General features: G+C 44.5%; 1 long non-coding RNA gene and 1 other non-coding gene across 11 annotated transcripts in view; both read left to right on the top strand.

The window, feature by feature from the left end:
- Positions 1 to 8234: 8234 nt before the first annotated feature.
- LOC149749149 (uncharacterized) overlaps positions 8235 to 23648 on the top strand; it is a 37650-nt gene continuing 22236 nt past the window's right edge. The window contains exons 1-6 of one of the 10 annotated variants that reach the window (XR_016393278.1): positions 8235 to 9204; positions 10227 to 10338; positions 12135 to 13552; positions 15133 to 18270; positions 18582 to 18719; positions 21218 to 23214. This is a non-coding gene — a long non-coding RNA (uncharacterized LOC149749149). Of the gene's footprint in view, positions 9205 to 10226; positions 10339 to 12134; positions 18271 to 18581; positions 18720 to 21217; positions 23215 to 23648 lie in introns of all 10 variants that reach the window. The other 9 variants (XR_016393282.1, XR_016393281.1, XR_016393280.1 and 6 more) reach the window with 9 other exon arrangements.
- Positions 18970 to 19091, top strand: LOC115801992 (small nucleolar RNA SNORA26). The gene has a single exon (XR_004022365.1). It is a non-coding gene; the product is annotated as a small nucleolar RNA SNORA26 (small nucleolar RNA).

Here is a 23648-nt window from a genome sequence, read left to right as displayed (position 1 = left end):
AGGGCTTCCCTGGTGGCGCAGTGGTTGAGAGTCCGCCTGCGGAGGCAGGGGACGCGGGTTCGTGCCCCGGCCCGGGAAGATCCCACCTGCCACGGAGCGGCTGGGCCCGTGAGCCATGGCTGCTGAGCCTGCGCGTCTGGAGCCTGTGCTCCGCAACGGGAGAGGCCACAACAGTGAGAGGCCCGCGTACCGCAAAAAAAAATAATAAGAAATAAATAAAAAATAAAAAATAAAAAAATAAAAAATGTATAAGGGAAATTTTATCATGGTAAGTTACTTGCCTCACCAAGTAGGATGTAGTCATGATAATCACATTGCAACTCAGCATGTAATTAGGCATATAAATAGGTAATTATAATAAAATAATCACTGACTATTCATTTAAACAAAAATTGTGATAGAACTTTACTGGGAGAGGACATGAGAGCATGGGGGTAGAAAAGTATTTGATGGTATCCCATCATCCATCATAGGATATCAATAGATAACGCCTAAAATGTATACCCTGGGAATAGTAATGGAAGCACACTGTTTAAAGGTATGGATGTAAGCCAGAAAGAGTTTCAGAAGAGGAATTCAGGAGTGGGCTGTGGTGTGCTAGAGATGACTTAATTCTGGCTTGAGAAGCCAGCTGGGCACATCTCTTCCCAATTCCCTATTCAGTGGTATCACAGTGGGACCTTGAAATCAGTCATGGTGGGAGTATTTATATCAGTGGAACAGAAAACACTATACATCAAAGCTTTTTTTTCTTTTTCCAGTCAGTCAGTTGCTAAACATTCACAAGCATACCACTAAGGGCCAAAGAGAGACTCCTTTTTCAGTTACAAGCTTTATGGCACTATTTGGTTTTTCCAACTGTATACATGTATCATGATATTTTTCAAGGAGTAACCCATGGAGGGGGGGGAAGAAAGAAGAACAGAGCAGGGAGTTGCCTTATCAAACATCAAAACATACCATAAAACCAGTATAATCTAATCAGTGTTGTATAGACATAGTAATAAACAGAAGAGAAGAACAGACTAGAGAATCCATAAATTGACCCCTTTATATATATATAAAGTTATACATGATACAATGGTATTTCAGTTCAATGAGGGAAAGCTGATTAAGTAATAAGTAATGTTGATACAATTGTCTATCCACCTATACTAGTCTGCTAAGGCTTCCATAACAAAATACCAAGCAGCTTAAACAACAGAAGTTTATCTTTTCACAGTTCTGGGGGCTGGAAGTCCAAGACCCAGGTGGCAGCAGCTTTGATTTCTCTCAAGGCCTCTCCTTGGCTTGCAGATGGCCATCTTCCTGTGTCCTCACATGGCCTTTTCTCTGTATACACAAATCTCTGGTATTTTTTCCTCTTCTTATAAGGACACCAGTTATATTGGGTTAGGACCCACATTGTGACCTGATTTAATCTTAACTACCTCCTTAAAGGCCCTATTTCTAAATGCAGTCACATGTGGGGCTTAGAGCTTCAACATATGCCTTTGAGGTGGACACAGTTCAGTCCATAACACCACCTTAAAAAGTAAAACTCGGGCTTCCCTGGTGGCGCAGTGGTTGAGAGTCTGCCTGCTAATGCAGGGGTTCGAGCCCTGCTCTGGGAGGATCCCACATGCCGCGGAGCAGCTGGGCCCGTGAGCCACAGCTGCTGAGCCTGCGCGTCTGGAGCCTGTGCTCCGAGACGGGAGAGGCCACGATAGTGAGAGGCCCGCGCACCGCGATGAAGAGTGGCCCCCGCTTGCCACAGCTGGAGGGAGCCCTCGCGCAGAGGCAAAGACCCAACACAGCAAAAATAAATAAATTAATTAATAAACTCCTACCCCCAACATCTTCTTTAAAAAAAAAAAAAAGACCAAAAAAAAAAAAAAAGTAAAACTCAACCCTTATCTTATAGAATAAGATAGAAAAATTTAATTATAAAAATTAAATCATAAAAATCTTAAATGATAATCCAGGAGACTCCACGTAATCTAGGGTCATGGATGTTTCTTAACCAAGTCAGGAATCTCATAAACTTTCATAAAATAAAAGTAGGAGACATATTGACCATATAAAAATTTTAAACTTCTCAAGGTAAAAGATATCTTAAAGTGTATCAGTCAGGAAACAGTGCAGGAAACACAACAACCTTAGGGTATTTCAAGAAGAGAGGTATTTAATATAGGGAATTAGTTGTTTACAAAAGTATTGAGAGGGCCAGGAGAACCAGTGAGTGTAGGGTGGCTGCCACCGTATGACTGATTTCAAGGGCACATTAACAGAGTTACAATCCAGATGTCAGAAATTTGTTGCTGCTACCACTACTGCCTCCTCAACTCTCATGATCAGGAAGCTGGTGATCAGACAACAGAATGCAAAGTAAGGCCACAAATATTCATGTCTCTCCAACTTGCTTTCCAGCAAAAATAGCACTTCTATCTTCCAGACCTTGCATGAGTACGTCTCATTGGTGCAACCTAATTCACATCACATTCCTAGCTGCAAGGGAGTCTGTGAAATGTGTTTTCCTCTTTCCAGCCCCTGTGATCTGGAAGTATTTAGAAAGTGTTAGGAATTATTACTGTACATCAAATGACCTGACTATGTCTAGGAAACAAAGTCAATTTAAAAAGCAATACATTGAGGGTGGAAATTACTGTTGATAAAGACAAAGACTTAGAATTTAATATATTATTAAGAGCTCTTCAAGATGGATAAGAAAAAGTTAAACAACCCAAAAGAAAAATGGCAAAGGATATGAATAGGCAATTCACACAAATGGCAAAGATAAAGAAAGAAAAAAATGCTTAGACTTATATCCAAAATTAAGCAATACCAAGATATCACTAATACCCATCATACTGGCAAGAATTTTAAAGAGCAGTGACATATATTAATCATGGGATTTGGCAGGAGAGTATTTGAATAAGGCCAGGATTCATGTGAAGAAAAGAGGCACCACTCTAGCTGCTTTAATTAGAAAGAGGCACCACTCTAGCTGCTTTAATTAGAAACTTAATACCAGAAGTTATTATTGAAAGAGCTAGGACAGTTGGCTCTAAGCTGGACCTCCAGTAATGATTCCCAGAAAACCCTGCTGAACTCACCACCAGAGGCACTGCTTTCTTTTTTCCTTCTTTTATGCGGCAGTGAATATAATGAGATAGCATTTCTGTAAAATTACAAGATTGTGTGTGCACACGTGTGCATGCATGTGTCTGCATAAATGTGTATCTGATTACGTGAGCTTGAGGAAAAACATGGAAGGATGGGTTACCAGCATAGGTGAAGGCATGGGAATGGGGTGGAGGGTTTGAAATGATATGAGTAAGAAGAGTAAGAAAGAGTAAGAAAAACGTCCATTGTTTTCAGCATGGTTCATTCAAAGTCACCCTCTCAAAACCTATAATTTAAAAAGCTTGTGTCCAAACATTGACCTGTAAGAAGACACCATCATTCAGCCAAATATGGCATTGTGATTGATATGCATGACAGCAAACACTGAGCTAAACGATTTTTAAATTTTCCAGATGTTCTAGAATGGAATCTTTTCTATTCTGGAAAGCTATTTGGCAAAAGCCAAAAAACTTTCATATCCATTGACCCAGAAATTACACTTCTAGCGATCTAAGGGGAAATCCTAAGGAGATTTGGGTACAATTTTTGGTTTAAAGATGTTATTTTAGTATTAATTAAAAGCAAAAAAAAAAAAAAAGGGAAAAACGAACAATCTAAATGTTTAGCAAAAATTAACTTAATAGATCTATAGAACGGAACATCAAGCAACTACTAAAAGTAATATTTTAAAGTTTTACACAGGAAATTGCTCATGATATAATGTTAAGCGAATAATAAAACAAGATGTAAAAATTATGTACTGCATTATTTCACTACTGTTACACACACAAACATAGAAGACCTTAAGGAGATACACCAAAATGTTAATGGAAATACACCAAAATGTTAATGGTTAACTAACTCCCTATATTAAATGCCTCTCTTCTCGAAATACCCTAAGGTTGTTGTGTTTCCTGCACTGTTTCTCAATGGCAGCTGCTGTAGCCTTCCAAGATTCTTGAACCATGATTAGCTCTAGGAAATAGATTAAAGATGATCATCATGGGCTTCCCTGGTGGCGCAGTGGTTGAGAATCAATCTGCCAATGCAAGGGACGTGGGTTCGTGCCTCGGTCTGGGAAGATCCCACATGCCGCGGAGCGGCTGGGCCCGTGAGCCATGGCCGCTGAGCCTGCGCGTCCAGAGCCTGTGCTCCGCAACGGGAGAGGCCGCAACAGTGAGAGGCCCGTGTACCGCAAAAAAAAAAAAAAAAAAAAAGAACAAAATAATGACATTTGCAGCAACACAGATGGACCTAGAAGTTGTCATACTGAGCAAAGTAAGTCAGACAGAGAAAGACAAATATCATATGATATTGCTTATATGTGGAATATAAAAAAAAGGCTACAAATGAACTTATCTACAAAACAGAAATAGAGTTACAGATGTAGAAGATAACAAATACATCCTTGCATTTTTCCTTGAGTTTCCCCAATACAAAGTGAAATTACCTTCGTATACTTTGTATTCATCTTCTTCTGACCAGGAATCCCACCCCAGGCTAGTCTGATTAAAGTTGAGGGTATAGTTACAAAAGGAGTCATTTAACCAGCCCAAGATGTGTCCCCATCCCTCCAGGTTCTGAAGAGTCTGGGCCTCAATAACCTGTGTCAAGGAGACCACTGCATACCCTGCCCTTCTACATCCTTCGGAAACAAAACTACTTCCATCAGTGAACCAAACTTCCTCAGGGTTTTGTAGTGGAGTATCGGTTAGATCGGGTCGGGGCAACAAGGAATGAAATATTATATCTTCACATTGATGAACTGGTAGACCTTCCTCAGGGAAGAGGAATGGTGTAGCTGGATTTAAAGAGGAGCAGACCATGACACGTAGGTCTGGATTCTGCAACAGTAATGCCTGACGTTTGAGGATCCTGCTATCTGTGAGCCAGAAATGGCCTTTCCCTTCCAAGAGAGAGGTAACCTGATGGGAGGTATATACTGTCAGGGGTTGCCCCAACATAAGCTTGGAGGCTTCTTCCTCCAGTAAGGCCAAAGCAGCAACTACCCTAAGACAGCTGGGCCATCCAGTGACCACCGGGTCCAGTCTCTTTGACAGATATCCTACAGGTCTCCGGACAGGGAGAAGTTCCCGAGTTAAGACTCCTAAAGCCATCCCTTGTTTTCCTGCCACAAGTAGTTGAAAAGGTCTATCAGTTCTTGGGATTTCCAAGGCTGGGGCCTGAGACAGTAATGTCTTTAGCTGCTGGAAAGCTCGGGTTTGGTTAGGGCCCCAGAGCAGAGGTTCAGAGTCAGATTTTCCTTTCAGGGCCTCATAAAGAGATTGTGCTTTTAGTCCATAATTAGGAATCCATAATCTGCAATACCTGTGAGGCCTAAAAAGGCTCGGAGCTGTTTTTGGGTAGCTGGCTCTGGCAGATCTAAAATCCCTTGTATTCTCTCAGGGGAGATCCTGCGTTGCCCTGGGGAGGGGATTACTCCCAGATATTTGACTTCCTGCTGTGCCAGTTGGACCTCGGACTTAGAGACTTTATAGCCTCATTTGGCCAAAAAATTAAGGGTCTGGGTAGCATGAGTTAAGGCTCTCTCGGGGTCTGGGGAGCAAATAAGAAGGTCATCCACATACTGGATGACAGTCCCTTCTTCCAGGCGTAGATCTTGGAGGTCCTAGGCCAGGGCCTGGCCAAAAAGGTGAGGGCTGTCTCGGAACCCTTGGGGTAGGGCTGTCCAGGTGAGTTGTTGTTCTCTATTCCCTTCCCCACATCACTCAAAGGCAAAGAGGTAGTAGGACCGCGGGTCCAGAGGTATGGAAAAGAAGGCATCCTTTAGGTCTAACACAGTGAACCAGGAGGCTGTGCCTGGGATGGTCCCCAACAAGTTGTACAGGTTGGGGACTACTGGATGGAGTGGGACAACTGCCTCACTGATAGCTCTTAAGTCTTGGACCAGTCTGTATTCTCTGTTTGGCTTTTTTTTTTTTTTTTTTTTTTTCTGTTTGGCTTCTTAACAGGTAAGATAGGGGTGTTGCAGGGAGAACTGTAAGGAATAAGTAGCCCATGTTGTAAAAATTTGGATATGAGATGCTGCAGTCCCCTTGGGGCTTCTGGGCGAATTGGATATTGTTTCTGACTGGGGAAAGAGTTTGGCTCCTTTAAGGTGATAAGCACTGGGGAGGCGGTTATAGCTCCCCCTGGCATTCCATCGGCCCAGACCTGGGGGCCTACTGGCAACTCAGCTAAAGCTGGTGTGCCAGTCCTCAGAGGGGGCTGTGTCTCTAAGACTAAGAACTGGAGGGGTGTTACTGCAGTGGTTCCCCCAAGTAGCAGTCTGGTTCCCAGATTGTTCATGATGCCCCTACCTAACAGTGGGTGGGGGCATTCAGGTATGACCAGGAAGGAGAGAATGTATATCCTTCCCAGTAACAATACAAAGGGAGAGTGAAAGGCCTAGTAGTAAGTTTACCCGAGACGCCTGTAACCTGACAGGAGTCGGAGGAGAAGGGTCCAGAGAAGGAAACTAGGACAGAGTAGGCAGCCCCCGTATCCAATAAGAAAGATATGGTCCTACCTGCCACATCCAGGTTTGCCCTTGGCTCCAGTCCAGTAATACTGACATTAAACAGGGGGTCCATCTGGAGTGGAAGGCCCCCGTCAATCTAGGGCCATCCAAGGGGCTGCCCCTGGCCCCTCGGCCTTTCAGCCCAGGGGCAGTTGGATCCCCAATGGCCACTTCTGTGGCATTTTGGACAGGGTATCTTAGGAGGCTTGTCCTTGTTGGGACATTCCCTCGCCCAGTGGCCAGGCTTTTTGCAGACCCGGCCCTGGTCTTGGCTTCTGTTGGGACGGGTCCGGGCTTCTCCGGATGAGGTTTGCCCCTGTAGGGCTGCCAATAATTGGGTCTGCCTATTTTTTTTTCTCTTTTCCCTCTCCCGAGCCTTGACCTCCTTCTCCTGGTCCCAATTATAAAAGGTAGTGGTGGCTGTAGCTAGAAATTCATCTAGATTAACATTGGGCTCCTGTGTAAGCTTTCGGAGCTTCCTCCTGATGTCCGGTGCAGACTGGGTAAGGAATCTATCCTTTAAAATGTTTTTTCCTTCAAGGGAGTCCAGGTCTAGGTTGCTATATTTAATTATTGCCTCCTTGAGCCTTTCCAGGAAGGCTGTAGGGTTTTCATTGGGTTCCTGGCTGACAGCAGAAAACTTTGAGGAATTAATGGGTTTCCTTCTGCTTGTTTTGAGTCCAGCTTTTATACAGATTATAAAATGTTCCTTTTCCCATTGTCCATTGGGGTTATTGTAATCCCAGTGAGGGTCCTTATGGGGAATGGTGGTTTCCCCCACAGGATATTTTGAGCTGGATAAATGGAGGCTGTCCACAAAGTTGCAGGCCTCCTTTAGGACCTTTACTTTCTCAGTATCTGATAGAGTTCGCTCTCAGATTATCATGACATCCTTCCAGGCTAAGTCAAAAGCCGAAGTTGTCAATGTAGTGGTCAGGATCATCAGAAAATTTACCTAGTTTCTGTCTTATGTGCTTTAACTCTAGAAGAGTAAAAGTCTTCTGAATGAGTTCGGGTCCAAATTCACCCGTTGTCTCCACCAAAGGGCAAATTCTAGGGGGAGGCCTTGTGGGAGTCAGATCTCCCAGGTAAGGCGTTAAGGGGGCTGTCAGTGGCAAAGGGGGATATAGATAGAGAATGGGGTGGGTTTAGTGCTATCCCCAGGTTTAAAGATTTTCTCCCTATGGCTCTTATCTGGTTCAGGTTCCCTTTTAGCATGGCCCCACTCAGATGGATCCTCTCGAGGAGAGGATGGGGGCTGTCTCATCAGGACTAGCACAGCAGAGTCAATTTTACAAGTCTTGCAGAGTTCTTCCTTATCTCTAAGAGCGAAATAGTCTTGAACATAGGGAATCTCACTCCATTTTCCTTGCCGTTACTGGCAGTGAGGATACACAACATTCAGGAAGAGGAACAGACCGTGTGCCAATGGTTCTGTCACCTACAGAGATTCTTTCACCTGGATAAGCAATTGGTTTTTAGGTAGAGGGAATACACCGCATTGAGGCTGTGTCACCAAGAGAGATTCCCTCTCCTTAACGAGCTGTTTATTTGTACTCTCTGGCTCCTGAATCTCATAATAGCGTGGCTATTCCTTCTTTCTTATTGCCAGTGGGCCAAGGCTCCTATGCAGGTGATCAGGACCGTAAAGGCAAGTCCCTGGAGATTCCTGACAGGCTGGCGATCGGCAAGGTCTGGTAAGTGATGGAAACTGTTCTGGGTGGCTGAGGGGAGGAAGAGTTGGTTTTCCTTAGGGACCATGTAAAAGAGATGTTTGAGACGACAAGGAAAAGAATGAGGGGATCCCAAATTAGAGCGGTCTGGCCAAAAAGTGGTGTATGGAACTGCTGGAAGTCCTCACAAATATAACAGATTGGGTGTTTGGGGCGGCCATCAGCCTGACCTATCCACAGAAGAAAGCTCTTTCGAGTCTCAGAAGAGGAAAAAAGGGCCCCGAAATGAAAGTGGGAAAAAGACCTCCCAGAGTCCCACTGTTGATCTCGGTTCCAGTCAGTGACAGAAAAAATGATTAGGAGGTCTAGTAAGCTGAGCCAGAGAGAGGTGTGAAGCCTTCTCTATAGCCGTGATTCAAGGAAGCTGATCAGGGAGGTCGCTTTGACAGAAGAGGTGTAAACACTTAACAGAGTCAGAAGGTGGCAATTCGTCCACCGTTGCTGCCGGCAGTGGTGAAGGACGCAAGCGAGAGGCCGGGAAGGAGAGTTGTAGGAAAATAAAACAGCATTAGGGCCATTTCACGTTAGCAACGACAGAGTAGTCCCTTCTCAGGTGAATGAGGCAAGGAGCACAGGCATGTTAAGACAGGCGGGGCAACTGACATGCAAATGGACGAAACCCCGGGAAGGTGCTACTCAGCCTGCGCGCGCAATCCTACCTTTAGCGAACGTGAAAGCGGGGAAAGCCGTAAAGCAGGCTGCGGGAAGCTGCAAAGCAGGCGCGGGGAAGCCGCAAAGTAGGCGTGGGGAAGCCGCAAAGTAGGCGTCGCAAACATACCTCTGATCAGGAAGCCGGGGGAGCTACTAGGCCGTGGCCCAAACGTACCGTTGCGGATTCGACTCACGGTAAGAGCAGTGTCACGGGGTGGACGGTAAGAGCAGTGTCACGGGGTGGACGTACGTTATAACAAAATAGCTTGAACCGAGGAGGTCAACGGAAGGCCCGGACCAGCAATCTCGGTTCACGATAGTAAGCAAAGAATTGCAAACTACCCCGTTAAGCTTAAGCACAAAGCAAAGTTTATTTAAGCATAGGTACACTCTGGGAGGGGGGGGAGAGAAGGCGGGAGGCGGAGAAGGGGGAGGGGGAGGAGGGGAAGGAGAGAGAGAGAGAGAGAGAGAGAGAGAGAGAGAGAGAGAAGGCTGTTTCTGAGAGCGGCCTGTTTCAGCGAAGTGAAGCAAGGCCAAAGCAAATTTTATCGACCCAGAGGTACACTCTCAGAGGGAGAGAGAGCGGGCTGTTTCTGCGAATGGAAAACAGCATTCCTATACACGCTTAAGGGTGCTTTTAAGGAGCATTTTGCAGGGAGGCGGGGGTGAGTGACAGGGGATCATTATTTGATTGACAGTCGCGAGCTATGTAACAAGTTTACTGCTGCGCATGCTCTCACCCTTGAATCTCTAAGAAACGCCCACGGGGTGGGGGTGGGGCGGCAAAACCACATGTAGATTTTTTTATAATTATGGTATAATGAGTTTGGGTTTACTATAGGTTATACGCCTATCTGGTCTGGGCATGCGCAGCCGGGGGACCTCCCCTTGTGTTACTGTGCCCCTCTATTATCAGGATAAACTGCCCACCACACGACCATAGTTTTACCTGTCTGGGTGGTGTCAAGGGAGAGTCCCCAGATGACTGCGTGTGTGACTTGATTTCGTCTTGTTTTTCTCACCACTGTCACCTCCTTGCTGCTAATGTCTAACTACCTAACAAAAGTACTACTTCCACCTAGGTATATCAGGTTATAAATTAAGCAGAGGGTAATATTTGTAAGAGACAGCCAGATATAACCAGAACTCATCGATGCTTGTGTTAATACAACATATGGAATAATTGTAGTTATGTGTGTGAATAAATTGGTCCTCAGGTTCTCTACCAGGTTTCATCCATATCCTTTGATGAATCCTCTCTGGCATCTTCAGCATCCATGGCAACAATGAAACACATAAGCCAATATCATACCATGAAGAGCTGGCAAGGTAGGGCATTTGGGGGCATTTAGTACACCTAAAATTCATACCATATCCTTTAAGACATCAGTTAAAATTTTGTGAAATGACTGTTTTGCTCAAGATCGACATATCTACCATTTTGAGCATGCACTTATATATTAGGCACCTTAACTATGTAATTGCAGTTAATCCTAACAGCAATATTATCTCCATTTTATTTATGAGGAAGCTGAGAAGATGTAATTTGCTTGAAGGCACACAGCTAGCAAATAACAGAGCCAGGATTCAAAGCTGAGCCTGTCCGGCTCCAAAACTCAGTCAGACTCACATCCTTATACACTCCCACTCCAACTGTACTAAAGCAAGTGTCCCCCCCATCCCCCCACCAACCTTTTTATTTTTTCTTTGCCATTTTGATACATTCATTTGCAGTGTGTTAAACTGGCTTTTTACGTAGACTTTGTTTGTTAATGGATGTTAATACTTCTGTTCCAGAACTAGCTTTCCCTCCAGGGGGCCCAGGAACATTTCAAAGCCACATTGAGCAGTAACAAATATTTTCCTTAACAAATTTCTCACCTAGTCATAAAGTGATTGTGGATGTTGCCAGTGTATATTTGTGTTTACATCCTGACTGTGAGCATTAGGGCAGGAAAACATCAAAGTTTTGTGGGTGACAAAGAATCACCTCTGATCTTCACTTCAAAGACAACCAAACAAACAAAAAAAGCCCTTCCCATCAGCACCTTTGGGATTAATGTCAATTAAGCTTTCTCCTCAACTTGTCTATACAAGTATGCACGTTATAATGAATGAAGCTTGTTAAGAAACCATAAACCTCCTCTAAAATGGCAGTAAAATACCTACAGCACACACATAATTTTTCCTGATGTATTATAAGAATTTTAGTAAATGGACCCTTTTTATGCCTTAGCCCTGATTCTCTAACCCCAATTTTAAAAAAGTGCCAATAAGGCCCCATCAGAAAGAAGGATGAGTGCTGTTTCTACGCCCCCAAATCTAAACTGACATTTTCTGTAATGTCTGCAGAACTTTCCTTTCCTTCCTCTGCTGAGCCCACATCTAACTATTCCTCTTCGTCTGAGCACAAACTCAGCTTCACAAAGCCTTTTGTTCTGGATCTGGAACTTGTTCAAAATTCTCAAGTCTCAAGTCAGAATGGCCATCATCAAAAAATCTACAAAGAATAAATGCTGAAGAGGGTGTGGAGAAAAGGGAACTGTCCTACACTATTGGTAGGAATGTAAATTGGTATAGCCACTATGGAGAACAGTATGGAAGCTCCTTAAAAAACTAAAAATAGAGCTACCATATGATCCAGCAATACCACTCCTGGGCATATATCCAGAGAAAACCATGGTTCAAAAGGATACATGCACCCCAATGTTCATTGCAGCACTGTTTACAATAGCCAACACATGGAAGCAACCTAAATGTCCATTGACAGAGGAATGGATAAAGAAGATGTGGTACATATATACAATGGAATACTACTCAGCCATTAAAAAGAATGAAATAATGCCATTTGCAGCAACATAGATGGACCTGGAGATTATCATACTAAGTGAAGCAAATCAGAGAAAGACAAAGATCATATGATATTGCTAATATGTGGAATCTAAAAAAAAAATTATACAAGTGAACTTATTTACAAAATAGAAGCAGACTTAGAGAACCAACTTATGGTTACTTATGGTTACCGGGGTGGGGAGGGAATAGTGGGGGGGAGGGATAGTTAGGGAGCATGGAACTGACATGTACACACTGCTATTTTTTTTTTTTTTTTTTTTTTTTTTTTGCAGTATGCGGGCCTCTCACTGTTGTGGCCTCTCCCGTTGCGGAGCACAGGCTCCGGACGCGCAGGCTCAGCGGCCATGGCTTACGGGCCCAGCTGCTCCGCGGCATGTGGGATCTTCCCGGACCGGGGCACGAACCCGTATCCCCTGCATCGGCAGGGGGACTGTCAACCACTGCGCCACCAGGGAAGCCCCACACTGCTATTTTTAAAATAGATAACCAACAAGGACCTACTGTAAAAAAAAAAATAGAAATTTAAAAATTAAAAAAAAAAATTCTCAAGCCTACCTCCACCTCCATCTCTTCTGGGACATGGCAACCTGAGGAAGGAGGCCCTGCTCCTGGAACTCTTCTGGGGCTGGTTTTGTGTCTCATTTCTGTCTCCACAGTGCCCGGTGCTACCTCGACCACATCACTTACTGTCTGACCATCATCCATGAACTCTTGGAGAACCAGGACTATGTTTGGATCATCTTTGTATCCCAGGCATGTAGCCCGGTGCTCAGCACAGCTGGTGCTCAGTTAGTGCCTGTTGCCCAGTTAAGTGCATGAATGGAAGTGAGACCACCCTTCACCCATGAGGCTGAAAATGAGAGTCCCCAGGAGTCTGGGGAAGGAGAAGGAGAACCCCTAGCGCTATCTGTCATCTGGAGCAAGGACAGGCAGTTGGAGGATGTGATGGAGAAAGGTCAGAGGGAGGCAGAGGAAGTACACTTAGTAAGTAGAAAGGGGCTCATCAGGCACAGGCTAAGTTGAGGTAGATGATGAATGACAGCCGTTACTGGGCACAGGCTAGAGCTTCAGGCCCCAGAGGGCTGATAGCATTTTCCTTGTAATCAGTGTCGATGATAGATGCTATCCTTTTTAACTCTTCTCATCCAGAAGTGTTTGGCTGGGATTCTGTATTTCTGTATTATATATTTATGTGAGGTCTATGCTAATGTGGTAGTTCCCTCCTTTGTGTGATAAATGCTTAAAAGCTTCCTCAGTTGTGTACACTCATGACCTTCGTGATGGGTCTGCCCAAAAAGGAGCTTGGTAAGACCCCCAGGCTGGATCAGATTACCTGTAAGTAATCTATTATTGAATTTGATTAAGGGCATTATGAAATACCTTAAAATGGTTTTTAAACATTTTCAATTAAAATGCCCTGAATTTAATAATTCATTCAGTCAACAAATATGTGTTGAGCTTCAAGTGTGTGTTAGCTACTCTGTTAGATCTAAGGAGATGGCCTCGTACAGCCCACAGTCTTAGTTAAAATTAAAGTAGGAAAAGTATATGTAAAAACGTTGCACTTTTCCCATTCCCTCTATACTTCTACAGCCACTGCCATGAAGAATATGGAAGAATGTGAACACAAGCAAAAGACAAAATATCCATTATTTTACATTTCATCTGGATTCTGGCATCTATAAAACGGGTGATTTCTCCTCTGAGTTTCTGAAATAAGATAAGACTTGATATGGGAGAATTTTATGAATATGGATTAATTTTCTTCATTGTGTAAAATTCATCCCAGAGACCAGATAACAAACATTAATAATAGCATGGCCAGAAGCACAAAGCAAATATGTTACATGGACTCAGTTGCAGTAAACAGAATTCACATCAGCAACTGCAGCTCAGCTGGCCTCAGAGCCCCGGAGGTAGGGAGAGGCTGCCCCTTCCTGCTCTGCTCCTTCTTCAAACTCATCCAGGAGAGAAGCCCTTCCGTCCCTGGGGAAGAGGAAGGAAGGGAGCAGAGACAGACAAGCATGTTATTCTACTAGAAATACCTCCACCTGGAACCTATAGGCATAGGGAATTAAGCACTTCCCACTAACCAGCTATGTATTTTGAAATAGTTGGTTTCATTCCTTATGATTCTGACCTAGATTCTGTCTTTCAAAAACAAGTAAATCATAATGTGTATCTGACCTAATTGCTGAAATAAGGACTGCGTTCTCCTACAGTGACGTAGACCAGTAACATTGCCTAGGATGGAAAAGATATTCTCTGACTAGTCAGAGCTCTGCAAAAGCACCACGTTTAAGAATTTTTCCTCCTTCATGTACCATCAATCCCAGGCCTGCGGCATCAGTATTGGGACTGATGGAAAGATCTCACAGTGATCAACAATCATTCTAAAGCACATTATCACAAACTTCTCAACTGGCTTGACATGTAAACACGTGGACCATATCCTGACACGCCAACTTACTTTTGGCATGTTTTTTCCAGCAAGCTAGCCTCATTCAACATGGCTATAATAATGTATTTCAGTCTTACTAATCTTACTGAAAATAACAGTTTTGAAAAAACAAATAGACCTCAATTTATAAGGTAACCCTTTCACTTCCTACTGTTTTGATTATCACTTGAAAGATTTATCTTATTCTCCTTTTGTTTAAATTTGGATACTGGAATTCTAAAGAGCAGCTGATAAAGTACATATTCCAGACTTTAAAGTTTTAGCCTAATATTAACTCATCAGAAAAAAAAAAATCCAGATTTTCATTTTTCATGAAAATATAGCAATAAAAAGGCATCTGCAGTTACAAAACAGGTCAAGGTCATTTGTGGCTCTCATTAATCCTGCTCCTCCTGTGAAAAAGGCTAAAAGCATTGCCTACATTTTGCAGATGGAAAAAAAGCAGGTTCCATCTTGCTCTGGGTATAATAGCAAAGCCTGTGTGTGGTAGAGCCAGAAATAGAAGCTGGAGGGATTTGTGTTCCTTTTCTGATGTAGAACAGGACTCATCTGAAGCAGTCTCATTAAATTGTGCTACTGAAGAAGCAGGTCTAGCTCTTCACTCCATTTTCTTTAATAGAATTAAATAGTCCATTTTTTGCTGTACTTTCAATTGGATACCTTATGCTAATTAGTTTAACTGGCCAAATATAATTTATATACTACTTTCATAGAGTACATTGGATGCTAAGCATAATGGATGTTGACTAAAAATATATATTCACAACCTAAAAGTTGAGAGTTATGTATTATTTGGTGGAAATTTTTAGGACTTCAAGCCCGGGAGGTAGCATCTCAAGTAACCCTGAGAGAACTGCTCCAAGGAGGCGAGGTAAGGGCCAGGACATATAGGAGTTTTGCAACAAAGGGCAGGTAGTCTGAATGTCAAAAGATTATTGTAAATTAAAGAAAACCAGATATCTCAAGTTAAGGAATTTAGCGCTTTTCTATGCATAGTAAGATGCAAGAATCTGGGCTCACTGAAATCATTCCTTTGATATGCAGCTCAACTCACTGGGCCAGTATCCAGTGTTTTCACATCGGTGTTTCCTCAGGACTCACCATAGGGAGTGGCTGCAGTCTGATGGCTGCTAGATGGCAGGTATTCTTTTCCTTCTTGAGTTCCCTCGGGGCTCACCAGGTTATCTTCGGCTGCGGCTGCAATCGCTGATGACTGTGACATCCTTTGTTTACTGACATGGCAGGCAATATTCCATTTCTCATGGATAACATGTAATTATTTTAAAGAGCGCTTTTTTTTTTAAGAAAAAGCAATATTTAAAATCCAGTATAATCAAATACTATAGGACAGCAAGTACCATTGTTCAGTCAGCTCGTCAACATGCAACTTCTAATATGGCTATCAACATAATTCTAGATTTTCTCAGAGTTCTAATTGAAATTCCACAATCACTTTTAGGGAAAAGCACCTTCAAAGTTACAGAAATTGAGAATTCCATGCTGCCATCCTGTGTCCACCATTTGGCCATTGCAGCTATGATTTCAGTTTCCTTCCCTAAGGTTATGTTTGTGTACACGTGTTGGGGAGGAACCTGACCCACTGTTTGGATGTGCTCACAATTCCTAATATGTTTACCAGCCACCTAAACTATTAGAGTGGCAGGAGAACAGCTCTCAAAAAATATTAGCAATATGTGGGTCCTCTGGTACAAAATGAGAAATTGTGTACCCAGTAGGTGGCTGAAAGGAGTAAATAAGCTAATCTGTGTAGAGCAGTTTAAGGAGTTCAGAGCATGTAGTAAGTGGGCAATAAAGGTTAGCTCTTATTGTCTTCAACATGCTGGCCTGAACACATGCCAGCCTTGCAAACATCAACTTTTACTGACCTGCATGTATACAACACATTGTTAATGAGCATTAATATATGGGCAATTTTATGGTCTACAAGTTCTGGCAGCCACCAGCATCTCCAGATAACCCCGCCCTCCACACCCCAGTCCCCTACCCCCAAGCCCAGTTTATATCATGCCTATCCTGCATCTCTCTCCATCCCCATCCCTTGGCTTTTTGTGCAGAAGTCACAGCAGCCTTCATACATTCCCATCAATGCACTGAGCTCCTTCCTGGAGCCCACACTCTGCACATGCTCTTCCCTCTACATGGAACTAAACCCCAGGCTCCTCTGCTTTGCCTCATAAACTCATCTTCAATTTTCTGCTTAATCACCCCTTCCTCAACCTCACAGCTGAGTCTCTGACCTCCATCTTAGCTCTTAAGTGGTAATTTCACATTTTAAAAATGTGATTCTTGTATTAATATGTTTTACCCACTAGACTAAAAGTTCCACATGGGCAAGGTCCATGATTTGTTCTGTTTGTTTTTCTTTTTCTTACTATCTGTGTACCTCTAGGTCTACCACAGGGCTTGGCATATGGTAGTTCTCAATACACACGAGTTCTATAAATGAATAAACACAGCCCAACAGGAGGCAATTCCTTCCAAGGACTGAGCATTTCTCTCTTTCCACTTTATTTCACAATCACTGTTCCCCTCACCCCTGGCTTTACTCAGCCGTACTGTGAAAACACACATGTTTTGGAAGGTAAAAATAGCTTGGGGAAAATAAAAGGTAATTTAATTTAGAAGGGAGAGGGAGGAAAAGAGACATCAATGAAATAAACAGAGTTATAAATGGGGCAGTGAATCAGCATAAGCAAAAGGCAGTGTGAATCGTGGTTACACCCATTTCTTGAGCCAGACTGAAGAGCGAAAGAGAGAAATTTGAAGAGGCAGGTGATAAAAAATAAATAGCCTGGGAGGGCTGAGGAAGCCAATAGGACTGGAGCCCAGACCAGAGCAGTGGGATTAGTGCTGCTCTGGGGGAAGGGTTTTCCCCCCAGCTGAGAGAACACTGGGAAGGATAAAGCATGCTGCAGGCCTATTCAGGGCTGGGAGAGGAGACCTGGGAATCTGAAGGGTTTGAAGACCACTATCCCATCCCCATGACAGTTAGCCTCCTTCCCGAGCAGCCTCTCACTAGTGACTGCCACCAGGACTGTGGACCATGTGTCCCGCAGCCCAGGGCCATTGTCCTTGTCCATCTTGGTCCCCTCTGCAATATGGATCCAAATAGGACCCTACTCGGGATCTCTGGTAAAGAGCCTTCCATCATATTCAGTTATTTCTACAGTGAAATATATTTTCCAAAGCAGCACAGTAACGCTAGTCATAATAAGTTTTGCTTCTTTGTTTCTTAGTGCCGTAAGGGGCATTTGTTCACAGCAAAGACTACTGTCTCTATCTTTAGTTTTCCAAGTTGTAATAAAATACTTAGGTTTTTCTCCTTATCACTTATTAACCCTACGACATTTTATTTTTACATCTTGATTCTGGTTTTGTTCTCCACTAGAATATCAAAGGCCTTTGTTTCGCCTTTTTAAAGACTAGACGGGTGCATGGCACATAGTAGGCACTCAAATTAAACTGTGGCATAGGAACGAGCAGCTCAGCATTCTAGGGGGTCGTGTGACCGGGAGCCCTGGACCAGGCGCTAACCTGAGGAGAGGATACAGGAGAAGGCCTCGCTAGGAGAGTTCTTGTGGAAGGAACGTTGGCCTGGGAGAACCAGATGCACGAGGGCTAAGGCCTGGGGAAGCGCCAGATAAATGCGGTTTCCACGCGCGGACTCCCCGAGGCCCCAAAAAGCACGCTCGGCTCACAGTCAGCTAGCTCTCCCGCCGCAGCCAAAGTCGAAAGGCCGGGGGCCCCGCCCCCGCCCCTCTCGGCCAGAAACTTCCCTGGGATTGGTTGCCTACCCCACGGCCCTCCTCCCGTCCTGCCCCCTCCCCAACCGTCCCGGGGGTTGGCTGCCCGCCGCCCAGCCCTCCTCCAGGTCCCGCCCCACCTGCTGGGTCTCCGCGGGTCTCTTTGTCCCACGGAGTTGGGCGGTGAGTGTTACCCTAGTCTGCGGTCTCTTGGCCTGTTGCGGCGGGGAGGGTTCCCGGCCGGTCCGCGGGCCCGGGTGGGGCTGGGCTCGCCTCGCGTCCACTCGAGCTTCGCCCACCCGGAGCTCCGCTGCTCCCGGCGGCCAGAACGCAGGAGTAGAGCAGCCCTCGGCGGTCCGGGGAGCGGTGGGAGGGAGGGGACGGCAGTGCCCGTCCCGGGGCCGCGCGAAGCACACATACTGCGCCCAGCCTCCCGGAGGCTTCCCGGCCTGCTGGCCCGCGTGTGGTAACAAGTTTAAGCTTTGCTTCCCCAGGGCGCAGCCGCGGCTACTTTGCAGCGGGTTCGGACCAGGCCCAGCCTGCGGCGGCAACAGCGGGTCTCGGACCGACCGTGAGCCTGGGGAGTTTGTCTCCAGCGACTGCGGGTGCAGCGGCCTGAGTTCTAAGCGCAGGTATGTGCCTGTCTTTGAGTGAAATGAAATAACGCGGGCTCGAGCACGTGGTCAGTGACCACAGGAGGATTCCCAAGCACGTGTCTCCGGCTCTCCTTTAACAAAGGAAACGGACGTTCACAAGCAGAACAGCTGCTTCTAGTGGGTTTTCAGACTCGGTTAAAGAAACTGCTGAGGTCCACGGACATTGACGAGAGAGGAATGCAGGAAATTGTAGAGAACCCTGTGAAAAACCAAATCACCCTTTCCTGTGCCCTTTTAAGGTTGACACAGTGCCTTAAGAGGCTAACACAGAAGGGTAAAGAAAGTCTCCATAAAACCCAGAGAAGAGATTGTAGAACTCCTCTTTGGATCCTGTCTGGAGTCACAGCTGAACCAGAAGAAAATTTCCTTTCATTGTGAGCACCTTTGTGATATTTTTACACAGCTCCGAGCAGAAGCGATGGATTCAAACTCAACCTTAGCATTGATAGTACAAGTGTTGGTATTTGTCATTGAAGGCAGTGACAACTCACTAGAATGATATAAAGACTATAAATTGAGAACATCTAAATGCACCAGCTGACAAAGGTCATAAAACCTCCAGAGTCACACTTCACTGGGTAGAAACAAGAGTTACCTCCTCCTGTCATGAAATATCTCAGGGTATGCAAAAACTCACCCCAAATGCTTTGACTCAATTTTGTCCATCCCTCTCCCAAAGATGAACGATTATGCAAATCTTTGTGGGTAGCTGGCTCTTGCCACCAGTGGATTACCAACTTTGCTGCCCCTGCCAAACCCTTATATGCCTCCCTCCCAGATACACCACAGAATCCTTTACTGAAGCATTGAAATTCACATTGTCCATCTCCTAGCCCTCAGATTACTCAGTTTTGACAAACCTTTCCACCTATATTGCCATGAGAAGAGTGGGATAGATGCAGGTATTCCAGGACAACCTTTTCCCTTTCACATACACCCCATAGAATATTTCTCATGTCAGTTGGACCCTATGGGATCAGACATGCCCCTGTGCCTAAGTACATTAACTTGGCTGCCACCCTGATTCACAAGCCAGTAGCCTTACACAAGTTTCCCCTTTTCACCTTTTTGTTCCCATGCTGTATCAGTTCTTACAAGTCCGTAAAACACAACACCTCTCTACTCAATGACAGACCACCTATGAACAAGCCCGTTAATTACCCTTCCATCATCTTGTACCTCTAATACTCTTAAACCCCTCATGATAAAGAGCCATTCCACATGGTTACCTTACAACCATTGAGATGATTTCTAAACCACAAGAAGACCTCTTGGACATGTCCTTTAGCAAGCCAGACATGCTCTTCTATGTGATGGTTCTTGTAAACAAAATTTTCAGGGAAGCTGACTATCCCAGAGCAAACATTTGCTGCATGCTGCCCACGAGAAAATCAGCCCAAGCTACAAAACTCATAGCTCTTCCTAGGGCTGATACATTGGCAAAAGGGAAAGCTACAAACATTTATACCGACTAGATAAGCCTTTAGAGTCTGTCAGGCTGTTAGCACACTTCGGCAGTTCCACAGATTCTTGACCTCTGCAGGTACTGGTACTTATTATTTCCCAGTGTACCACCTATAAATCTTACCAAGTTTCTGGAGGGAACCAGTGTAGCTCAGGAAGTCCTCCAAGACCCACACTGTCCTTTATGGCACTCCAGGTGGACTTTTAGACTTACCTCCAGCCCTAGGCTCTTTTCACTGTTTAGTTATTATCTGCATGTTTAGTGGATGGTCTGTGCTAGCCAACTAGACATACTGATGCCACAACAGATGTAACAAACTAATACCTTGGATTATTCCTTGTTTTGGCATTTCTTTATGAATTGAATCTGACGAAGGAACTTTTTTTTTTTAATTTTTCATACAATTTTTAAAGGTTACAGTCCATTTACAGTTGTTGCAAAATATTGGCTGTATTCCCCGCATTGTGCAGTACATCCTTGTAGCCTACAAACCCAATAGTTTGTACCCTCCAGTCCTCCACCCCTATATTGCCTCCCCCCGCCTCCACTGGTAACCATTAGTTTGTCCAAGGAACTCATTTTACAGCAGAAACAAATCACTTGCTCACAAAGACTCTGAGAGGATATTTGTTAACATTTCATAGTCCCTACCATCCCTTATCCTCAGGGGAAGGAAGACCTTAAAATGTAGACATAAAAAAGAATGCCGAGGGGAAAAAAAACCTATCTAGAAACTAGACTTACATGGCTAGAAGCATTATCCCTGGCCCTTATACAGATCCAGGATACTTCAAATGGATCCCTTTTGAAATAGTTTTTAGTCACCCCAGTGCCAGCTGGCATCTCTAAACCTTCCATTCCTGGATTGGGCAAGCAACATGGGGACTTGAGTGAACAATTCAGTACTCTGACTAGTTACATACAAGAACATCTATACTTGGTGCATCTCATCAACAGGTGAAAAAAAGCATGGTCCTCACTGACAGGCCTTGCCATCCCTTTCTTCCAGGAGATGAGTATACATCAACATTTTTAGAAGAAAACGTACATTGTCACCTTGCTGGGAGAGGCCTTAGGAAGTACTGCTAACCATCTACCCTGTCATCAGAATAAAAGTCCTCCTGGATTTGCATGCGATACCAAGCTAGATCCATGTCATCACCCCCCCCCAGGACAATTAGAAGGCCATCCCTATGCGTGACCTCAAATTGAGGATTTCAAGAGCTTACTCAGGCTCCAGAAGCAGACGACACCACAAAGTAGACAGCTTTACCCAAGATCTCTGATCAAGAATTTTGTCTCCGTTTATCTTCCCTTGCAACCTCTGCCTGACCTGCAAAATTTTCTGACATAGAAATTTAAACAAAACTCTTCCTCTTTCAGTTACAGAAGGACTGACTGGAGGTTGCTTGTCTAAACCTATCCTCCCTCTGTTCCCCCACTGCGGGCTCCCTTTCGGACGATGTCTTGCTTCAGCGAATTCTTACTGCTTTTTCAACCGTTTTAGCATGGCCACAACACCCACTCACACCAATCTTTCAGACCCTGGCCATCTTAACTAATCAGTCTAATTGCTGGTTATGTCAGCGTCTAAATAACGCACCAGAACCTGAACTAGGTTTTGTCCCTGCCAGTGCAAGCACCTGGTGGACCCATTCTGGACAGCAGATGTATGGAAGGCATTCTGCTTCCTCCTGTGGCAGAGTGACTTGGCATTGGGGAACCCCCATGGAGGCTTGAGGTCTGTCCTTCACTCAGGTGAGGGTATTGGAGGGAAAATTTTCTCTTTGCATTGAAAATAAAAACGGCACTGGACCTTTCCTAGGTAACATACCAAAACAATACTGTAATCAAACACTGGTTTGATTCCACAGATGACACCTTCAAATCCTCCAAAGACGTTATAAATGAGTTCCAGACTGATTATTATAATGATACAAATGTTTGCATAGTCACTGGACAGTATTCCTGGCCTGCAGGCCACAAAAATAGGACCTGGAACAGCTCAGCTGTTCCCCTGGTTGGTCTGCCTGATACCCCAGGCCACAAATGGGTCGACCAAAATTCTGGAATGACCTTGCTCGGTAGCTGCTAGAACCAGACTGAAGGTCTCCTCTTACCCGATATTTCGTAGCCTGTTTTGCTCTTACAGCCTGACAGAGGCACATGGGAAATGGAGATATACAGATGCCAACATAACTAATGACAAAGGCCACCATGGACACCAAACTCCAACCTGGTGGGTCACAGGTTCCACTCTGACCTTGTTTGTGAACACCTCTGGTCTGTTTATTTTATGTGGCAATAAGGTATATCAAGGGTTCCCACCTAAATGGTCAGGGCGTTGTGCACTCAGCTACCTGGTACCTTCCCTCACTAGTTATCCCACTTTAAATGCTAGCCGGATTATAAACCTGGGCTCCTTCAGGCATGAAGTAGCACCACGTAGACGCATCCAACCAGACATTGTAGGCAAGCCACTCATGTATCGCAATACTGATTCAGCAAGGACCCTTTTTCCAAGCTTGAAAACTTCTGATCTAGAAGAAGCAATTCTGAACGTTTCCAAAGTCATGGAACCAGGATTCACTGGCACCCCGCAGACCTTGAAAGCACGTCCGTCAGGGGTTAGCAGTTTCACCTCTGTGCTCTGAAATCGCCGTGTCCTGGCTACACAGGCTGCCCAACAGGGAACACTGTGCCATCATTGGCAGACAGTGCTGCTTGTATGTAGATAAATCCAAAGAAGTACAGGATAGTTGGAACCGTATAAAGGAACGGGTTGACATCCTACATAAAATGAGTGAAGCACCGTTGATTAATTGGACTGACCTCGAGAATAAGAAACTGGTTCAGTGAAAGATGGGGCTGTGTGTTGGGATTTGCTCTTTTATGCGTATTCATCCTTGTTATCTGTGTTTTTGTTCGCAGATCTCTTACCTCCCGACTTCTAATCCATGTCTCCCCACAGCAATCTCCCCAGCTCCTTGCCTGTGAAACTTCATGGTAGGTTATAACAGGCAAATGAAGGGACTAACCTCACCAAAATGGCATAATGACTATTGAAACTGAGACCATCTGAACAAACAGCAGCAGCTGGGAAAAAAAAAAAAGAAAAACACCAAAAAAAAAATTTTCTCTGAACTTCCCTTTGATAAGTAAAGCAGGTCTTTCTAAGTATTCAGCTGCTGTAAGCCCTGTCTTGCATCAGGACCTGCCAAGGAACTGTGTAAATACATCCTGGGAGAACCTTCCATACTTTCCCACTGAGGCCTTAATACCTTTCCCCACCCCACCCCCATCCTATTAAGCTGGTATATAAATCCTTACTCCCTACAGCATGCTCTTGCCTACATGTATAATAATCTTGGCTCCTATTAATCTGTCTGTTAATTCACAGGCCCCCAAGTACTTCACCCTAAGTTGGTAAAGAAAAAGTT

This window comes from Delphinapterus leucas, chromosome 5, assembly GCF_059928025.1.
Source record: "Delphinapterus leucas isolate spDelLeu-1000000601 "Yukka" chromosome 5, BTC_Dleu_Yukka2, whole genome shotgun sequence".
In the NCBI taxonomy this organism is placed as follows: Eukaryota; Metazoa; Chordata; class Mammalia; order Artiodactyla; family Monodontidae; genus Delphinapterus; species Delphinapterus leucas.
This window is presented reverse-complemented; position numbering and strand designations above follow the sequence as displayed.